General features: G+C 43.1%; 1 long non-coding RNA gene across 8 annotated transcripts in view; it reads right to left on the bottom strand.

Annotated features, from left to right (window-relative positions):
- LOC105748168 (uncharacterized) overlaps nt 1-22,226 on the bottom strand; it is a 629,731-nt gene that overhangs the window by 364,459 nt on the left and 243,046 nt on the right. For all 8 annotated transcript variants that reach the window (XR_007479896.1, XR_007479891.1, XR_007479895.1 and 5 more), the window contains one exon: nt 13,033-13,137. This is a non-coding gene — a long non-coding RNA (uncharacterized LOC105748168). The remainder of the gene's footprint in view (nt 1-13,032; nt 13,138-22,226) is intronic.

Genomic DNA, 22,226 nt, shown 5'->3' with positions numbered 1-22,226 from the left:
TGAGCATTTCTTTATGTTTATTTCCTTTTAAGTTTTCTCCTTCCTAAAATGCCTGTTCATAAACTTTGTTTTTCTATTGGAGTTGATTTGCAGGCCTTCATTCTGTATTCTACATCCTTTGTCATTCTGAGACATTGCAAATACCTTCTTCCATTTGAGTCTGTGTCCATCTTTGAGTCCTCTGTTCTATTTGGCGTATATGTCTGTAAATACTATTTGTATTACTACAGCTTTGTTGAATGTTTTACTATCTGAATATATAAGTCCCCCATTTCACTTTTGTATTTCTCTTTATTATTCCCTTACCTATTTGTGAATCTTTCTTCTTTTGTAAATTTATTGAGATCCTGAAACATAATTCAGCTGGAATTTTGATTGACAGTGCATTGAAATTATATATTAATTTGAGAATTGCAAACTTTATAATATTAAATTGTTCATCCAAGAACATGATATTTATTGATATTATTTTCTTTGTCTTTTATTAGAGTTTTAAAGCTTTTCCCCATGGAGGTCTGATGTAATCTTGGTTAAATCAATTTCCAAATATTATGTTGTTTTTGTTACTATTGGAATGGCATCTTACTTTTGTAATATATTTTCTGGATGAGTTAAATGTGAAAAGACCAGGATAGCCATAGCAGGAAGTGAAATTGTAACTCTGTCTAACTTAATTATTCCTTCCCACTGAGAAGGGGAGACGGTCTTCCTGAACCTAGCCCCTGCAAGGAGAACACCCCATCTGAAAGCTCTACCTCTCACATTTCTCACTCTCTCTTCAATCCCCCTTGTTTTCCATAGTCCTCTTCCAGTCTCCCAACATGGAGCACTCACTTCTTTTCTCTGTAAAGTCCAGCCCTCTCAACCAGTGGAGGACTTCTACCCCTTGATTCACTCTTGCTTCTTGCAAATGCTCAACTGCAGCTGATACAAGCGGAGGTTGGGGGCATGAGCAGAGCAGGGGATGAGCTCCAGTTCTGTGAAGGAGAACAAAATTGGGTGTCCAGTTCCAGTTTAATATCTTAATCACCACCAGGAAGCACTCTGGCTAACCACCAGCTGGTTTCCTTAGTAATTGCAAAGAAGACCTTGCCAAGTCAACACTGGAGACATCAGAATGTTATTTCATGTGAAGAAAGGGCACTCCCATAGTAAATGTGACTTTGACCTTGCCCCTTTCAAAATAACGAGCTCTGGCATGATGGTACGATGGAGCCTTTTCCTCTTTCCTGGGCCAACGTATATCGCAACAGCCATCTCAGCAGCTATAAATGGCTCTCTTCCCATCATCCTCAATGGACAGCACTAGCTCTGATTAAGTTTTCTGGTTTTCCGTGTTTTGATGCCCAAGAGCTCTCTCGTAGGTGGGGTGAATGTGAAGGAGCAGGGACAGTTTAACCTACCACAATGTCTCCTGACCCTAGCAACACTGTGGAAATGATGGGATCCAAAACTTCTGTTCTCTCTGCCATTCCAAGATCAACCTAGAAAAGACTACACCCTATAGATAAATTTCTACAGGCTTTGAGGGGGCAGTGGTGAGAATACAAAACATTCCAGGTCCCAAGATGTCAAAATGAAGTTTAGTTGCAAGGGAATTTGATTGTTTACAGTTTTACCAAATTCCCCGTTACTTACATGTAAGCTGGGGTTGCTCTAAACCTGAAGAACATTCCCCTTGTTAAAGATATTAGCTCCATTCATTCCCACAGCTGTTCAGTGCTCCTGTGCCTTCAATCAGACCTTTCTCCCTCTTTTCCCCTCCTTTAATCAGAGACTCTCAACTGTCCACATTCAAACCACCCCTGGTTTGAGAACCACTGAATTAGAGACACAACTTCAAATTGTAAAGTTTACAGTGAATTTCAACAGGATTTAAAAAGCCAACCCTTTCAGGGCCCTTTATATGCCCTTGTTTTCACAAGAGAATTCACCACTTCCTGTCCTAAATCACTGTGTACTACCTCGGGGCAAACACACCCATCATACCCAATTAGGCAAAGCCAGGAATCTCAAGGAATCCAATTCTCTTCTTCTTCCTTCCTCTCTTGTGCTGAACTGTGGCTGAACACAGCACTTTGGTGCTTAATTATCCTCAGCCTCATGGCTTTTCTTAAATCTGCTCACACTTTACCTCTGCACTTAAGTTCAAAACCCAACGGTCAGCTCCACATGGAGGATGCACGCCTGGTAGATTTTTTTCTGGTCTCTACTCACAGAGAGGTCCTGCCTCAGGAGTTCTCAATACATATCCAACTAACAGGATGACTCAATTTCTAAAACTTTCATGCAACCCTTCCACTTAAACCCAGTTTCTTGAGCGAGCCATTTCATTAATGGGCAGGGAAGAACCAGAGACAGAAGCCGTGTTTACATGTGTATTTTAAGTCAGTGCGTCCCTACATTTCCTGTATCCCCTGAGTTTCACCTTTTCTCTTTGAAGAGAGGATTCCTTTTACACATTTTACTGTCACATAAAGATTTACTCACACCCAAGTGTGAGGGGGAAACACACTCCAGCCTCCATAACGTGTGCCCAAGGAGCGATACTGTAGCCCCGAGGATTTTTAAGCCCCCTGATGAACAAACCATTCCACGTTCACACAGAGAGGTGCATTATGTCTTCAGCAGCCTGCAAGGGAGAGGCCCTGCTGAGCGGGATGGAGAAAGTGCTGCAATTAACTGGGAGAGTTGAATTGTTAACATTCTCTCCACCATGTTCCCAGCACAGGGCTCCTGATGGAACTACTGGAGAAAATAACCAAATAACGGGGAGGGGGTGTGGAGGAGAAAAATTTCTCATTAAAACCCCCATCCAGCCACTTTAGCACCTCTTTTTCCCACAAAGCATTGCTTGGAGGGCAGAACGCTACACCTGTTGCACACTATTATCGTAACAGGTCTCTGCTCTGTCCTAAAACCTGAAATTATTTGTTTTCCTTGGGAAATTTTTGTGTGGGGTGTGTGAGTTGAAAAGCTCATATGCTGGATCCTCAAAAGAGCATATGTTTGCACTATAGTATCTCAGACGATATGCATTTCTGTATATGGGCACACATATATTCATACCGAGACAGACAGATGTGTGTGTTTTATACAACAGAACCAGGACTCATAACACATACCAATTTCTGTCCATTTCTTGTTTTCTTTCTTTCTTCATGTTGGGATGAAAAAGAATTGGCTATTTCTTAAAAGTGGGCCTTAGGAAACCTCTCTTCATCCAAAGATGGCTGTGATAGCAGACGCCTCACCTATTAGATTGTATGTGCTGTCCTCCTTTCTGGAACCGCCCTCCACCCTCCTGCCCTGGTCACAGGGAGCTCCCAATTGTCATGTCTGTTCAACATGGTCCCTTAGCCCCAGCCAAGCTGACTGGGACAAGAGTAAGAACCAGACCCATTCCAGACCAGTGAGAATCTCGAGTTACAGACCCTGGGACTCTGGAATAGGAATTAAGGGGTGGACGCCAAGGTGTGTCTGTGTTTTCCACCATGTGGACTGAGGTGATGATGAAATCATCCTGCTGAAAGAAGGAGGAAAATAAAACAAGCATACACAAAGAAATGGAAAAGGAAGATACAGGGAGATGGCTGCCTGGGTGCCCAGTGGCCCAGAGCATCCTGCCTCTGGGGCCAGCCTGTCAAGGTGATTTCTGAACTCATGGAGCTAAAGTCCTTTCACTGATGTTCAGGGCCAGGGAAGAAAGGTCAGGAGAGAAAACCCCGCTGAGGACCCTAAGAAGGGAATCTTCCTGGGAGAAACACTCCTTTGCTTCCTCTATTATTCCTACCTCCTCTAACAGTGAACTTCTGGCAACAAAACATATCATCAAACACATCTTACTCCGGGTGAAAGTATCAGCGTCTTGTTGTCATGATGAAATTTAACCCATATCAGAGTAACTACTCAGAAACTCCATGTGCTATATACTTAAACGCTTTTACTGAGAAACCTACAAATATAAAGCGTAGGAGGAAAGGCCAACTTTTTTGTGAACATACCCAAGATATTCCTAAATATTGATGTTTACAAAAGTGAGGTCATTTGAGTGACACTGAAAGGACTGGCTGACCCCCAAATGATCACCCACCCTTTCTAACTGCCACGCTGCTACCTGCAAATTCCATCATTACCATCATTCCTCTATATTACAATCAGTCCTCTGTTTCCAGAAATTTCCGCTTAAGGTGTAACTATCATGTGGAAGGTTTTACACACTAAACCAGTGACATAGTAGTACGGATTTACTCTTCAAATTAGCTGCTTGATCTTTTAAAAGCTTGAGGATCTGGGCTGTCAGATGGTAATCTTTAATGGGTGAGAAAGCAGATTCCCCTCATGTTAGAGAGAATTACGGAGTCTCCACCATATGTCTGAGATTCTCTTGGTGATACATAATGAACGTGACCTGTTCCTTCCTTAAGAAACCAGAGCAGGCAGACACATAACAAGTACAAGACATCGCTATATATACAATTGACGTGCATACTTGACACAATAAAAGCACCTGGGATGGGATGGGGGAAGTACGGAGTTTCATACATAAAACATAGGTTGGGCTGAGTCTTGAGTACAGGTAGAAGTCCATCAGGACACCAGCCTGTGCACACAGGTGGCATATGCTAAGGAGACCTTCAGCATGAACTTGATGTGGCTTTCCATCAAATAGAAGTGGGGAGAGGCTGCAAGGAGTGGATGAGATTGAGATTACTGGGGCTGTATCATAAAGGCCCTTAACGTATACAAGGGAATTCTGATTTTTTTATCAATATACACACCTCTGGAATCTTTGCTAACTCAATACGCTAGCTGCCAGCCAAGGTGAAATTAGTGGAGCTAACTGGAACCATCAAGAGGGCTGTTTCTGAATTCTCACAAGAATGCAAACGGTGCTCAAAGGAAAGCCAGTGTGCTCTTTCTCTCAGCCCTTCCGAGTCCTGGGCCCCAAGCCCCAAGGTCACAAGTACTTTCTCATGAATTTTTCTTTCTCTCTTGTTTTGGTTATTATAGGGGTTATTACAAATATATATAGCTTCCTATTTACAACACTTATAGCCCTATTTCCAAAATGACTGACGTTTAGGTCATTTTATGGTTAATACTTAAGGGTTTTTCTGTATTAAAGCTCAACTGAGTACCTCATTCAGGCGTGCTGAGGCCCACATCTGTGTGATGCTATCCATGGCTATATCTGAAAACATAGCAAAGTTCATGTTAGGGTGAAAAGCTACTCATTTTTGCTCATAATCAAAGGATCATTTAGGGCTATTCAAAACCAATCTTTGCAGTACATTTTGGAGAAGAAAAAATGATTTTTTTTAAAAAAAGGATACCATGGACAAAGCTAACAAGCAACAAATTGAAAGCAGATATTTGCAATGTCAAAACCAACAAGGGACTACAATCTAGAATACATATAAGTAACTCGGGACTTCCCTGGTGGCACAGTGGTTGGGAGTCCGCCTGCCAATGCAGGGGACACGGGTTCGAGCCCTGGTCCAGGAAGATCCCACATGCCTAGAGCAACTAGGCCCGTGCGCCACAACTACTGAGCCTGCGCTCTAGAGCCCGCGAGCCACAACTACTGAGGCCCCTGCTCCTGGAGCCCATGCTCCACAACAGAAGAAGCTACCGCAACGAGAAGCCCGCGCACCACAACGAAGAGTAGCCCCCGCTCGCCGCAACTAGAGAAAAGCCCGCGCACAGCAACAGACACCCAATGCAGCCAAAAATAAATAAATAGATTTATAGAATATATATAAGTAACTCCTGCCAACCCACAAAATCCAGGCAGCCATTCTAGAGAAAATCTAGCAGTACTCAGACAATGTAAGGGCATACACATTCTGTGACGCAGCAAACCAGCCTCTGAGTCCTAGGGCACATATGCCACGAATTCTTGCTAGTCAATAAGGGGACGTGTTTAAGGATGTTCACCTGTGTCTGTGATGGGGGAGTGGAGGCAGTCACTGTGGGAACAGATGAGTGAAACAGGGAAGAGGCGCAGAGCAACGAGGATGCCTGTTAACGTGCCAAACAGAACGAGCAAGAAGCAGAGTGAGGTTTCCTATGCGCCATTTACGTAAACGCAGAACATGTGTTCACAAAACAGAAATCCATGTTCTACAAGAGTACAAGCAAATAAAGTAAATACATACAAACACATTAAACCGATGGCCTATGGAGAGGACAAAAGTGGGGGTGGGGAACGGGAAAAAGGAAAGCATGCCATCCATCAAGAGATGGGCCTTCTTGAACAGACCAAGGACCACAGTGTGCTGTGACCGGGACTCCGCACCTGAGGTGTAAAAACAAACAAAAAGGGGCAGGGGTGCCACCGGGGCCTCAGGTCCTTGAAGAGAGCATGCAGTGGGCTCCCTTCTGAATCCCCGACAGCAGCCAGCCCCCATGTCTTATCTTTGGGCCACGTCTGCTAGTTGGACAATAGCTATTTGACTGATAGATGCATAAACAAATGGGGGAATAAAAGGCATAAACAAATCTAATGGAGGGTGGCCAGGAGACATGGAGCCACTCTCCATAAATAAAGAATGATTGATGCTCTCTACATGCCAGGCACCATGCTAGACCCTGGGAATGAACTGAATGATGAGACAGGCCCTGTCCTCCTACAGCTCTGCTGAGTCAGGGAAATGGATGAGTTAGTAGCAGTGATAACACTGTGTTGATGGCTACGATAAAGATCAGCACAGGGGACTCTGGGGTCAGTGAAGAGGGGCTCCTAACCCAACTGTGGAAGTTCAGGAAGACATCCCAGAAGAGACTGATGCCTGTACTGAGTCCCAAAAGATAAGTAAGAGTTATGCAAGCAAGGAGGAGGGAGGGAGGGGTGCATAAGAGGCAGTAAAAATCACATATGCAAGGAGGCCTGGGGTCAGAACAGGTATAATAACTGATACCTGTTTCAGAAGGGCCTGTCTTCCCAGCCTTAAGATACACCACAGCAGTTGCTTTAACAGATGAAGCTGCACAGCATTTATTAGTGTTCTCGAGGCATCTTTATCAAACCAAGAACTGATCCCTGGGTAAGGAAAGAAAAAGCCTTCAATTCTCTTTTCAGAGCAAGCAGATGTGCACACCCAAGTCGATTTTGCCCAGAGCTGTCCACCAGGAGACAAGCACTTATCACTGTCCTGTGAAATCATCTCAGTTGGACTTAAGAAAGAGAGAGAATTCTGAAGAGAAAGGCTTTCAACCTGCCAAGCTAGTTCACCTTTCTAGAGTTTTCCTTTCATCACATGATTATAATCCTTCGTTTATATATCGGCAAGGATGCTTACACCTGACACACTTGATACGTCTCACTCTGGAAATGTTACCATGTGTATGTAGGGCTTTGAGTTTGTACTGGCTTGATGAGCTAGAACTAAGAGGCATACAAATGCCAATGCTAGAAACATCTTCCAGGGGTTGAATGTGCATCAGCGTCCCCTGCAGGGCTTGTCAAAACAATGCAGATGCCTGGGTCCCACCCAGTGGGGCTGATTCAGTCGATCTCAGCTGGGGTTTGAGAATGTGCATATCTAACAAGTTCGCAGACAAGCTGATGCTGCTGGTCTGGGGACTGCATTTGAGAACCACTGAACTATTCTAATTTTACTGATGAAGAAACTGAAACTCAGAGAATGTAGGGGAAAGAAAACCTACACTTCTCCTCCTGTGTCTCTCCTTTACTCTCACACGACTACCACACGCACACCACTTCTGACACCAGACGTGTGGAGGTTTTTCCCATACCAAGGAACTCCACAACACCAGCTGGGTGTCCTACAACTTAATTCTGACACTCTCAACCTGGAGCTAGCGTCAGATCCCACAGGTTAAGGACTCAGTCCCACAAAACCGGTCCTCCCTACCCCACTTCAAATGCCAATAGCAATGTCACGGGAGCTTCTGACCCATCGGCTGTAAACCGGAGACTCCCACAATCCCCTCTTCAGGTTTGATTCATTGACTAGAGCAGCTCACGGAACTCAAGAGTCTACTTTACCAGTTTAGGATGAAAGGATATGATAAAGGGCATGAATGAACATCCAGATGAAAGAGACGCATAGAGCAAAGTATGCGGGAAGGGGCACAGAGCTTCCATCCCTCTCCCTGGGCATCACATACCACCCACCCCCTGTACCTCCACGTGTTCACCAAGCCAGAAGTTCTCTGAACCCCACACTTTGAGGATTTTTATGGAGGCTTCCTCATGTAGGTACCATCAATCATGAGCTCCATTTCCAGCTCCTCTCCCCTCTCTGGAGAATGGGGGAGTAGGGCTGAAAACGTGCAGCTTCTAATCAAGGCTTGGTCTTTCTGGTGACCAGCCCCTATCCGGGAGCCCACCAAGAGTCCTCCCATTAGAACAAAAGATACTGTGAACACCCAGGAAATTCCAAGAGATTTAGGAACTCTGTGCCAGGAACCGGGGGCAGAGACTAATATATATTTTTTCTATTATCTCACAGCAAGTGACATACATAAGATCACACAAATTTTTGGCGACCCAATCCAGGTCTTAAGAGAATATAGTAAATGGGAAGTAGAGCTACAAAGATTTTTGAATGAAGGCCATCTCGATTAGTGGCTCACAGGCACATATGAGACATCTTATCTGGTTCTTACAACCCACACTCGACAGCACTTGGAAAAGATAAAAACGTGTTCCTGCAGATCCGCTCACAAGAGCCCGCCCCACCTGTCGGCCTTCAGTACCTACATGAGGATGGCTGCTTCAGCCTCCCACATCCCCTGAAACCCTCTGAGGCACAAAGGAATCACTGCCAGCCTCCCTCTCCCATTGTGCCCCTGCCATCGCGCAGGCGGCTTTCAGGGAGAATGACGGCCATGGCAGTTGGAGGACTTGCAATGCTTTAAACAAATGGGGGAAGGAGGGAGAACCATACAAAAGCAATTGCAGGCCTGTTGACCAGCGAAGGCTTAATGGGCTTAGAGAGAAAGAGCAGGAAGTCTGTGCTTTCACTCTCACTTGTCAGCATCGTGCTGAAGAGTCTCGATGGATAAAGATTCTGGTTTGTCACCCTTGTTTTGTTGTCCATGCACCCTGATTCTTTTTATGAGGAATTTGACGGGAGAGGAAAAGTAAGTCATCAGTGGGGGCCCTCGCCATCAGCAATGTCAGTTATTGAGTTGGAGGCGCATTGTTTAGGCATTAGGAGTTCAGAGGGCAAGTCTCTTTGACTGGTTATTACAACTCTGGCCCAGAATGCTCTGGATATCTAAAACTATTAACTGAGATTTCATAACCAAATTATTTCTAATGGACCTCATAATGATCTATGATTACAAAGATGGAAACAACTTGCTTTGCAAGAAGCATGATTTTGAATTCCACCTAAAACAGTAGTCCTGTCCCATGAGTAGTTCTGTTCAATGAGATGTCACAAGAAAATGATCCCAGCCAGGGCTGCTAAAGAACTGCTGTTACTTTAATGCTACGAGTTCTAAATTTGCTTTAGGTTTTCTTTCAAAGCTGCTCATATACGAAATTTTTCTCCAGAGGTTTTTGGTTACAATATGACTTAAGAGGAGGATTTAAGTATTTCATTCCAAGGAATCCTAGTTTTAGGTGACTAGCTGGTAACTAAGTAAGCCATGTAACAATACACATTTCATTTTACCATAGAGCGGTATTTTGTGAAATATCCGTGGACTACTATTTAGGCCAATTTGCAGCCCAATTTTGAGAGCTGATATTTGGTGGATAATCATGCAGGTCTGACCACTAGCCTGAGCTACAGCTCACCTGATCTCCTATGGCCACCGCTGAAAAAGGTGAAGGAATCAGGACCAATTTGCTCAATGCACGAAGGTCTTACGTGTTAGAAGCTAGGGCTTCCAAGGTTCACTCCAGAAGGTCAAATTCTCTTTACTGCGCCTTTATTTCTGATTTTAATAGCCTAGTTCAGAATTTTGAGCAGTAGAGGCTCCCAGAACAGCAGCAGGCACCACGATGACCCACTGCCTCGTACTGTGCTATAGAGAGAGTTAAAACCTCCCTCCAAAGTTAAATCCATTCCTGTGGTTTACATCCTTCACCCTGCCCTCCCTGACCACAACAGAGTACACACAGGCAGAACTCTGATGTGATTTTAGGTTTTCAAGGGTCAACACCTGACCACCCAAGACTTGTGTAAAAATGCCCCGTATAAAATTCTTTACACATTTGTTTTGAAATTGTGGGAATGGCTGATTTACTCCCAAAGAACGTTTGGAGATTCTCAGAGCTATGCAAGGATCCATAATTATCAACAATTGCTAAGACAGCTTAACCCTTATGTAAAATACGATGCATACAAATGGGTTTATCTGGAACCAGTTCACACTGTTGAACTTGAGTCTGATACGGGTTTATCCCCAGGCGGTGCTCAATAACAGACAGTAGCAAACACCTTGGCTATAATATGTCTTTCTATTTGGTTGGTTTGTTTTTATATCTTTGCATGTTTAAATAGGCAACGGGAGTGCTAATTAAAATGCAATCATGCAGATAAATTATACCACGTTTCTAAAAGGTAAAATGAAAATCCTTTTGATTTCAAAATACTTGTGATATTCAAGGCAAAAACACAGTGTGATACTGAATACAGAGAAACCTTTCATGATGAGTGCATGTTTAAAACCAAACTTCTTTTTTGTTTTGGGGGTTCTTTTTAGATGTAACAAATTAATTATGAGTAATTTCTTATGGGAGTCAAGACTCAGGGTTTCTAAAGCAAATGTTCAAGCTGTAGGTCACTCTGAACAATTTGTACTGTCTGTCTTCTGCCTGTAAAATGGGAAATGTAATGTGTATTTCAAAGCCTACTTTGGTCTAGGAGCAAGGGCAACCCCTAAACCGGTGATCAAGGCTCCCCCAGTGGATTTTCTGTTCCATCTACAGCTTGCCAGCTTTCAGGGGAACCTCACTGCAAGAACCAAAGATAAAAACAATATGCTGATATCCAGCAAACTATTTCATCTCTCTAAGCCTCAGTCTCCTCTCCTGCAAAATGGGCCACAGGAAGGCACTGCTAACTGCTTTTGAGATTAGAGACTGATTTGAGAATCTGATGAAAGCCATTCCCACTGTTCCCAAAACAGCAGGTGTACACATCCCCACAAAACCGTACCCATGCATCCAATGATCCTCTGATGCCTGTCCCTGGACCTCCAGTGAAAAACTCCAGGTCTTTACAGTGTTGAGATTCCACATTCTTCTTCCAAGACCTGTTCTGGGCTCTAACCTGCTCCTTTACTTACTGTTCTCTGCAAAATTAATCTTTCCCCCCAAAAAAATCATATAAAAATTCATCTTTGTTTCAGTATGAGGGTATTTTGCCCTGTATACCATTCACAGTCCTGGATATAACTAGAAACCATGTAAGCAATACAACTAGTTGAGTCTAACTGAAAGCGTCAGATAGCCTGGGAGTTCTTATGCACCCACTCTCTCCTTTTGGAAGGCATGTTTTGATACTTTATCCTGGGCCTTCCCTTCAAGGTCACGGTTTCACCAGCAGATTCCCACCGCGGTACATTTGCAGTCCCAGGCTCAGACCTGCTCAGACCCGCTCTCAGCCTGCTCTGGTGCTGCCTGCATGCTGGGTTCTCATGGTTCCAAAGCACACCCTGAATTGTCCTCTCCTCTTTCCAAGTCTGTTCTAGGACAGCATTTCCCCTGGAAAGTATCAGAGAACAATGTGTTCTGTGGCCAAAGGAATCTGGGAAATTCTGCATCTTGGACACTCCCAAAGCATTTTCTCATGTTAAAGGCACTGAGAAGTCTTCATAAAGAAACCAACTTAATTTTGTTGACCCAATATTTTTAAAACTTATGTGATCATAGAATAATTTTTTTCCTATGACATTATTGGAAAATAACACTTAGAGAAGCTCAAAGAGCTGGTTTCTACCACATCCTCAGTCAATGGACTCTCAGTAAGCTTAACCTAGATTCTGTTTACCGGCTTCATTGGTCATTCCTTTCAGCTAAACATCTTTGGTCTTTCCCAACTTTGCTTGCTGGTGTTGTCAGGCCACCTGGGTCTATTCTCTTCCACCAGCAGTTCATAGCCACCCCCCTTTTTGAAACTCACAATGCACATTTGCATATAAAAAGACAGACATCATCCTGTCCAGGAAATGGCTCTCCTTGTCTCTTCTTCAATAGAGACAATGTTTAAATAGAGTCTTAGCAATTTGGAGCTGAGTGGGCTTTAGAGATCCCCCAGTCATTCTTCTAACTTTATAAATAAGAGAACAGACCTGAGAGGTTAATTGACTTGAGAGAGATAAGACAGGAGCCTAGATTTTCTGATCCCCAGTCCAGTGGCCCTAGGAAGTGGCTTAAGCTTCCCAGAGGCACATGAGATGGATTCACACCAGAGAGTAAATTTACTAATTTACAATGAGGAGTGCCATGTGTCTGGCACAAGACCAGTTATCTAGAGAGAGAGAGATCTACCCAATGAGTAAATTATAGTTGGATGCTTCCTAGATAAGCGTGGGCTTAGAGAATGAAGAGTTAGACTTTTTCTAGGAAATGATGTACTGGAGAGAATACTGGACTGGGAGTTAGGAGGCTGATTCTAATTCTAATTCTCCCACTACGAGATCTTAATGTCACTGGGCTTCAGTTTCATCATTCAATAAATGGTAGGAGATTAGACAATTATCTTTACATCCCGTCTAGCTCCACACTTTAAGATTCTGTGAGTCTAAGTTCTTTCCTTTCAGTTACTCTGCCTTTATATTTTCAGCATCCCTTTTTATATGTTAATACACAAACCCCTAGCCCTTGGTCTGAGTGTCTTTCAATTCACAATCATTCCGTTTGGGGAGTGGGTCCTTTTTGTCCTATCATGGGCATTAGATAAATCATCTCAAGATTCTCGAATAAAGGGCTCTTTGAACAAACAAACAAACCAGGTATCCACAGCGGCTGGCGGACCTAGAATAAATATTAACATCCCCCTCTCTTCCTGGAACCCCTGTATTAATGTAGTTCCCCACACTCACCAATATCCATCCATTCTCTTTCTACTGCAAGACCTAGAGCTCCCAGGGAAGGCAAAGCCGCATTGTGAAGTCTAGACGCCTCCGTCTGGTAGTCTCAGCAGCTTCCTGCAACACCAAATCAGTGTCATTAGCTACAGATGATTATGGCAGGGTCCCCTAATTCAAGTCTGTGATAGTGCCTTTAAATCACAACAACTACTAAATTGCTTCACTTATTTAAAGAATGTCCACTGCCCCTGGGGCCTCTGGGCATGGGCACAAAACACTGCTATCAGGAGTCGTCCACGGCGAATCTCAGCAATCAACTAGCTGCTCATCATCACACTTTTACCAGCAACACCAAGTACATCAACAAGGATGAACTATAAGAAACATATGGGGCTTCCCTGGTGGCGCAGTGGTTGAGAGTCCGCCTGCCGATGCAGGGGATACGGGCTCGTGCCCCGGTCCGGGAAGATCCCACATGCCGCGGAGAGGCTGGGCCCGTGAGCCATGGCCGCTGAGCCTGCGCGTCCGGAGCCTGTGCTCCGCAACGGGAGAGGCCACAGCAGTGAGAGGCCTGCGTACCGCAAAAAAAAAAAAAAAAAAAAAGAAACATATGATTCTTGTTCACACTTACATAAAATAATGACAGTGCTGTTAGTAATTAGTTACCAGATCCTCGATTGCTTTGTTCTTTGGCATTAGTAATATGCCACTTGAAGTTTTACACCAAATTAACATTACCCACATTCAACTGCTTCCAACCCCTTGAAAATGTGTAATCCTTCTTCATAAGCAAGACGACGTGCCTGAGAGTAAGATAAGCACTCTGCATTGGTTGCTCCCAGCCTCAAGAGTATGTGGTGTGTGACCCATTTTGGTACAGGACCATACTGTTCTGACACTTAGCAACTGTCCTTAGATATGAAAGATTATTTCACTATGTGAAACTAACTCACCTGTCTATGAAATAAGTTTTTTAACATGTAACTCTGTCAAACTACCAAGCCTAACAGATTAAAGTGAGGGAAAGCAAACTGAATACAACCAAGGCACTTACTCAACTAGGACTCATTTTGCTTCCACCGTCAGCTCGTACACAGAAACATAATGTCAGAGTTTCAGGGATCAGGTTTGTAATCAATGCTGCTAGGTCCCTTAAATTCAGTTTCTATTTTTTCTATTTGTAGAAAGTGAATGACATCTGTTGAGAGCTACACTTCCTATGACGATGACTAAGGTGGCAACTATATGAACCACTTCCATTTTAAAGGGAAAAAAGTGCTTTTGGAAGAAAGAGGATTAGTGTTGACCAGACAGAATCCCAAAACCAGCACCCAAATTCTGTTCCAAAAACGTGGGCATCTACACTGTCAAGAGAAAAAACTGTCTCTCATTCCACTTGGAGTAACTACCCTCCCTTTGTCTTATAAATGACCCTGTAGACAGTGTTTATATATAATACCTAGAGATTTGTCTGTTTTCCACTGACACTATAAATGAAATGTTTTCAATTGACACTGTAACTAGAAAACTGGATCTAAATCTGCTAACTGGTTAACACAGCCTTATATGATCTGGAGTCTTGAGGCTTCATTTCCAAATCCATCTGAAACTCCCAGATCTTTGACTATCCATTTCCAATTGAAATATGAATGTGTCAGTTAGCTATCTGGCTGAGAGAGCACACGCTGAATCCAGAAACTCCAGATTTTGCCACAGGATTAAATATTTTATATGCTATAAATGCAGATCCTAGAATTATATTTAATCTTTTTCTTTCCTGTATTTGAATTTAATCAAATGCAATGTTGTTCTCGTTGTTGATTAGTTAATGGTGCTGTCTTTCACGTACGGAAGTTCTGATTCATCAGCAGAAAAACATGCTCTTGAGTTTTTCAACTAGTAAAGAGAGATTCTGTTGTTATTACCCACCATTTCACCAAATTCCTCTTGCAACCATATGACTGGTTGGACAAGCCCCTCTGTTAAACTAGAAGAGAGGGTTTGGGTGTTTTTTTTTTCATTAAGTAACATGAAAGAAGTTTAAATTCATGATCTTTCATTCTTAATATCATGGTCTAATAAACAGAACTAACTATCCCAGATATTATAAGAATGTGATCCAACATTTATTGGGGAAATATTACCTTATGTATTTAGTTAATTAATATATTCTAGATTCTAATGTTTTCACTATGTTGCAAGCAGAAAAGAACTATAGGATTGGTAACAAATGTTTTGCTCCTGCAAGTAATTATTTCGCTTAAAACAAAATACTCAACTTTTTTTTCCCCTTCCACAATGTGGATTCTTCAATCCTTTTGGATAAAAGGCTTAGATGATCTGTTGTCTCTAGCCAGAGTGACTGCATATGTTCAATAATATATCAGTTTCATCAGCTGCCACAGAATAGGCACACATGACAATAAATCATTTTGGGAACTTCCTGAATCCCAGCCAAGTTGTAGACAATAAAAGATCCTGCTTGTAAAGGCAGCTATAAAAGTTAATTTCATACAGGTTCCCCAGCACGCATGCTACAGTTCAGTTCCAAACAGATGTGGTCTTGGAATAGCAATGGAAAATGGCATGAAGCATTTCTGCTAACTTTCCGTATCAGGAGATTCAAATATTTGGTGTTTTGTGTAACCTTCGGTCATTAATACATTGCAGCAGGTATGAAAAATGAATTCTTCAAGCTTTTCTAATGTTGTTTCCAGTCTGAACTATTCCTCCACATTGGAAAGATTATCCATCAAGCCAGACATGCAGAGACTGAGAAAATCCACCCAGAAAAATAACGAAGACAACAGCAGACATTTGGGGCTACTTTCGGAAAGAATCTCTTGAAACAAGAACTTTTATTTATGTCCTTATTTGCTTTTGCCTGTAGATGCCCTGGCAGATCGCTGCAGAGACAGCTAGCTACTCCACTCAGCCACGGAGTTAACACGAAGAAGAGACGTGAAGGAAAGGAAAAGGCTGAACTAGACAATGGACGCCCAATTACATGAACTGACTGAAAATGTCCCTTCTGTCAAACATTGCACTTGGTCCTTGCTCTTAACTATGGCCACTGTGAACGCTTGCTTTCCCTACCCCTGCCGAGGACCACTGCTCAGCCTTGTTCATTCCTAAGGTTCCCCATGATACGAGACTAAAATCATGTTTCTCCCAGTTTCAAACAATAGGTCGAATGCTGGGAAGTTGCATGTTTGTCTGAATATTTATAATTTGATCCATTCTCTATTCAGGTCTCAGTAGCAGAGCTCCCTATTAATAGTTCTCTGGAATTGTCTTGCAACAATTATGATCAATCCTTTGGTTTATCTTTTGCTGGAAAGGGGATTTTCAAAATGTCAAAAAGATATACCCTCTCTACAAAAGCCCTGCTGAGCTTGAGAGTATAGAGTACACCTGGAGTCAGAGAAATTGTAGAACAATTAAGTGCTGAGGGCTGAATGAGGGTGTCATTAACATATTAATCATACACCTGAAATTAATTAAGGCCGACCAAGGGATTAAGGTGCTCCAGGCCAAAAAGAAAAAGAAAAAAAATGGATTGACGATGTTATATAGCAGATAGTTATATAATCACATCTTATGGCAGCAGATTGCTTTAAAATTACAAATGACACTTTCCATCCATTGGCTCATATGAACATCAGGCCAACCTCATAAATTTGCGAGGGATTCTTATTTTGCGGGTTTGAGGAAACAAGCTCAGTGACATTAGGTGACAATGCCAAAAAGAACAAAGGAGACAAAGGCCACAATCCCAGGGTCATGGCCTTGAAAGGGCAGTAGACTAGGAGTTCTACCATGGCTCCAGGGGTACCACACACACTGCGCTCTGGGACTGTGCTCCACGGAAGGCACAAATTCCTGTAACAGCTCAGCCACTGACCAATGACTTTGGCAAGTCACTTTAACTCTCGGGCCTTTTCTCATCTTTAAAAGTGAGGAGGGTGAAGTAGAAAAGGAACCCTAAGTTCCCTTCAGAGCCGACCTTCTACACGCGTCCTCCGGGGGGAGGTGGCAGAGATGAACTGTTATTGGCAAGAGGCACTAGGAACCACGCTTTGTGGGCCTTGGGTTAATGGTACCCCTGCCCCTCTGCCATGTTTTATCACAAGTACTTTGCATTTTCAAGTACTAGATACGACTATGTCAAACCATGGGTGGGGTGGCCTCAAGGCCAGAGGATATTATTCGTTCTTGTACCAGAGTGAGAGACAGAGCAGAAGCCAATGCAGCAAGTCAGGAAGCAGAGAGGCAAAAACAGGTCAGTCTCACTAGCCCCTGTGCAACTTTCAGTTGGTTTCACCTGGGGTTGGTTCTCAGTTTAGTGGTTGGTTTTCTTGGAACTAATAGCAAACGGTTTGTTTCAACAAGCAGGGGAGAAACCAAATACCTGGACCGTGACTAGCCTGACCCTAGGCCGACTGTGGTGTCTCTCTCCAGAGTCAAACAACCTCCGCTTTCCACCAGTGGCGCTGGCGCCACAAGCAAGAATGGATCTCACACCCAGTCCTATCTCTAGTATCCTCCTCTTTCTCTCCCATTTTGCAACTTAGAACACAGCAGGTCTTCACTGGCAGGCTACCAGTGGAGTATTCAAGGTCCCAACTGTTTAAACTGTAATCTGTGGCATTGAACAGAAGTAGAACTGGCTTGATGTCCAGACTCCACAATCAGAACGATGCCTTCATTCAGCAATCCCATGAAAACCATAGTCCTGTGTCTATAATACCTAGAACATCAATAGCTTGTAGAAATTATTCTCTATCATCGTCTGTTGTCATCAGAACATACCCATTTACAAGATAATAGAGGTGATTTTCTTTTATTTTACTTAATGGGTCAGCTCTCTGGAGAAAAATTGGTATTCTATACGGTAATAAATAGTACTTTAATGTCATAAAGAGTCCTTATCTGGCACCCAGGGCATAGCCTGCTACCTGGCAAGATACGGATCATTGGTTTTCAGTCCATATTACTTCCTAGAGGGTGTGGGCTGCAAAGGAACTCTTCTTTCTATATTCCAGTGTTTGAGTAAGTCTCGTTTAGCCAACAGAATGTCCTAAACCAAGACCAGGTGGTTTTAAACAATCTTTGCCCTCAAATGCCTTCCAGCACTCCACAGAGCAGCATGGCGAGGTAGGAGTCCAGCAGTGGGCTTCCCATTCGACAAGTAAAGAACCTACCACAGAGAAGAGATGAGCCATTTGTCCAGATCACATGTGTCCAGAGACATACTCTTGGCTTGCAGACTTTTTGCTCTGTATTAGCAGCTCTGGGTGACAGCCATAAGAACAGTTCAAAGGAAGGGCCTTTCGCATTGATCATGGATTTCCTTTCATCTTGGAATTATTCTGTAGGTAACATGATAGTGCCCTGGGCACTTCCTTCAAGTAAATAAACCTAGAGAACATGATAATCCTATTTGAAACACTGTCATCCATATACAAGACTTCAAGGTGGCTTCTTGTGGAGGAAGAAGGAAAAAGTCATACACAGGTACTGTTAGCCACGAATCTTCCCTGGTGTTTTCACAATCACTGGGAAGAATTTTTTTTTCATTCCAGTTATAAAATTTATTTTATTACCAATCAATTGCATAAGCCTTATACCTAAGAAAGAAAATGAACCATGGACACATCTAAAGACAACTTCAAATACTTTAGAAAACTTGTGCTATCTCAAAAGGAGACTAGGCAGAGATTTTTCGAGCCCCAATTCAACCATTACAATAAATTTTTTAGTTTTATACTATTAGTAGTTGAGCTTCAAAATGCCCAAATTGATATCAGGCCACTCAGAGTTATTTAAAAGTAAACTGCCAATTCATAACAGTAATAGTCGTAACAGCATCTAGCATCTGTACCACGCTTGAGAGTACTGATCTAGAGCTTTCACACCCATAGCACATTTCATCCCCACCACCTCTCTAAATTGGTTACTATTATCTCCCTTTCATAAATTAACACTGTGGCCAAAAAAGCTCAGAAATGGGACTCATACTCAAGTCTTCTGAATCAAAACCAAAACTCCTTTCATTTTACCACAAACAAATCTCAGCAGTGCCAGGTCAATTTACAATATATATTGGGAAATCTTAAGTTGAATAAAGAGCAATTCTACATTTCTGAAATTGTACATGCACTAATTTTAAAATGAGTAAAACACCATCATAAAAAACAAGAGGATTAAGTCCTGAACATGATGTATTCAGCAGTTCTCCTTAAGATTTAACACTTTGCACAATGCCATACCCATTTGTAATGTTTTCCCAACAACCAACCAAAATTACTTTAGTTCTCTAGGGCAAAAATCTCTTGGCTCTCCCAAGAGTTTGCATCTGCACCTCGTAGGCGGTTTCATCATCTCACTCCATCTCTGTCTCTAATATGCCTCCAGAGGAGGAGACTTCAGATTCTGGATAGAGCTCTATACTGTCAACATCTGTAGGATTACAGGTGGTTGGCAAATAGGATTCAGCAACTGCTGCTTCTATTTCCTGTAACCTCCTTGGAAAAGGGAAGGAAAGGGAAGCCTCTTAAGGAAAATTTAGCTTAGGTACTATATCAGAGGCTACATGTCCACCGACATTCATTCTCTCCATTTTAATAATGCAATTCCTAAGTTGTACCTGTGCATAGCCCCTCAACTGGAGACTACACTTCCCAGCCTCCCTTGCAGCTCGGTGTGGCCATGTGATCACGCTGCAGCCAAAGGGACATGAGCAGAAGGATAGATGCCACTTCCCGGCCACTCTCCTGGCTCTTTCTCTCCCTCCTGCTCACTGAAGCTGTAGCCGCTGCCTTGCCTCCAGCCCCCACCTGCTGACCACTGGACTGTTATGTAAGAGAAAAAGAAATTGCGATCCTATTTACGTCACTACATTTTGGGATCTTTCTGTTTTAATAAGTTAGCCTGTGCCCTAACATTTTTAATTACAGGGGCTCAGGACCGCATCTTACAGTACCTAGCAGGGCGTACACCTAAACTGTGAATTACTTGGGTCTCTTGTTCAAGTGAGCGTTCAACTTTATGTCAATCAACTTACTAATCAGTTAATATTTTCTGAGTATGTGCTCCATTCAAAGCATTCTGCTTGGCACCAGAGATATGACATTACCCAGCCCACAGGAAGTTCATCATCTAGCCACCAAGACCAGAGAGACACAAAACTACCACAAGTCAGCCCTGTTCATCGTTAATCTCCACACAAGTGGCACCAATGGCGAGTGTACAGCCATGCTTCTTCCACCTGCACTAGTAACGTTCTTCTCTCCTGGCCTGAGAGGCCTCCCAATCTGTAATAAGACTATGGCGTTTCAATCTGTTTTCCCTTTCCCAGATCACTTAATTTTCCTCCACCTCAAATTTTCCAATTACCAGATGGTCCCAGTGACTATCCACATCCTCACCCCTTTCAGACGCGAGGCTTCCCAACCACTCCATTACGTGTTCTCTTCTCTGACCTAAGGCACGAGGAAGTTGGCCTAGGCGACTGCATATTTTGTTTGTAGGCCATGCGCTATTCATGTTGGAGATAATCAATCACTCGGCGCCTCTCTCCCTGCCACCCAAACAGCGAATCTTGCACTGCTGTATTGGCCCGCGAGTTCCCACCTGCTGAATGACTGCTTTCCAGGAGCTGGAGAAAAGTGGCTGTGCAAATTGGCCTGGATTCCCCAGGCACCAAAGCTAGAAAAGGAAAAAATAATCAGGCCTGAACAAAATCAGGAGACAGACTAATGAAATGAAGGGGAATATAGATTGACTCTCATCGTGTGCCATTGGTGAGTCTAGAGCTGTTTTTTAAAATTAATCAAATGCTTTTGTTGTTCACTAAAGCCAAGGGTAACATCTGCTCACCATATTGACCAACATTAAAACACACACACACATGTGAAATGAAGTTTCACCTACGACGCTGGATTAATTACATCCCCAATCTAGTTACGTGGGGGAACTGGAGCAATTCCTCAATGTCAGTTGATTCTGACAGCAATCTCCATCTACCTTTAAGGGAAACCGCTTGAAATACAGCTAAGAGAGAATTTGTTTTGTGTTAGAAGAGCTGCCTGACCACTTACTACAAGTCCAACTTACCCAGCATACTTCATGTGTGAAAATGGGATAGCAATGCAGGGTTTCTCTGAAAGTCACTGATAAATGAAAAAGCCTAGCATGCTGCCTGACCCAGAGTAACTAGTCACTAGGTTTAGCTCAATCAGAAATGGACATTCAAAGAATGCTAACATTTGTCCTAAGATGAAAGTGAGAACCTAGAAGGAAGGGCTGCCAGGAGATGAAATGTAAAAACTAAAAAAACTGATTCGTGGGAGGAAACCAATATCCTCTGAAAAGGAAAGATTTCAGAAAACATGAGAAAAATGGCAAAGACACAGCATGAAGTGACAGAGAAATGTGTAGGAATGCTCTGAAAGCAGAGAGGATCTCCAAGGACATGAGCCCAGGAAAGAGGAAGAATAATACACTAAAGTATTCCATGAGCCGGACATCGGAGCAGTCCAATCCCAACAGAGACTGTGATTTTCCACCACAGATGAAGGAGGGACCTTGTGGAATTTCCCCAGTGATCAAAGTTGAAAAGAAGCAAAAGGAAAACCTATAAAGGGAATTGGAGAGAGATATAAAAGCCTGAATTAAATGGCATTAAAAATAAGATAAGATTCTATATCCCTGCAATTTGCCAAACTGTTGTAGAGCTGACCCCAGGAGACTTCCACGTGTTGTAGTAAATCACTCTGGATGCTGACTGAACATGTGTGGTGTTTCAGAGGTACCAGCTTTGGCGAGGGGTTGGGGGCTGCTGAGGGCCGTAACCTACGTTGTATGAGAGAAAGGAACAATGATTCCAAGGGCACAAGGGTGTGGCCGTGGGAGCTTCCATGTCTCACCCCTTCTCCAGTGACGCCCCAGATTCTGGTCTCCAGGCATCCCCTGAGCCTGTGACGTCACTGGACTTGTACATTTCAAACCCCTTTTCTCACAGAGTAAAGAATTGGGACAGCCGTACATAGCAGGTAGGTCACGGTGGAAACGTCCACCTCTGGGCTGGTGGGTAAATAGCCCACAGAACAGAGAAGTGTCTCCTCCAAGGGACTCAAGAGTTCCTGATAATTTGAGAGGAAGAGAAGGAAGAAAATCCTTCCCCGAACCCCTGAGTTCAAGGT

The sequence above is a fragment of the Orcinus orca genome, chromosome 10, assembly GCF_937001465.1.
Source record: "Orcinus orca chromosome 10, mOrcOrc1.1, whole genome shotgun sequence".
Taxonomy (NCBI): Eukaryota; Metazoa; Chordata; class Mammalia; order Artiodactyla; family Delphinidae; genus Orcinus; species Orcinus orca.
The sequence above is the reverse complement of the archived record's forward strand: the minus strand, read 5'-3'. Positions and strand labels throughout refer to the sequence as shown.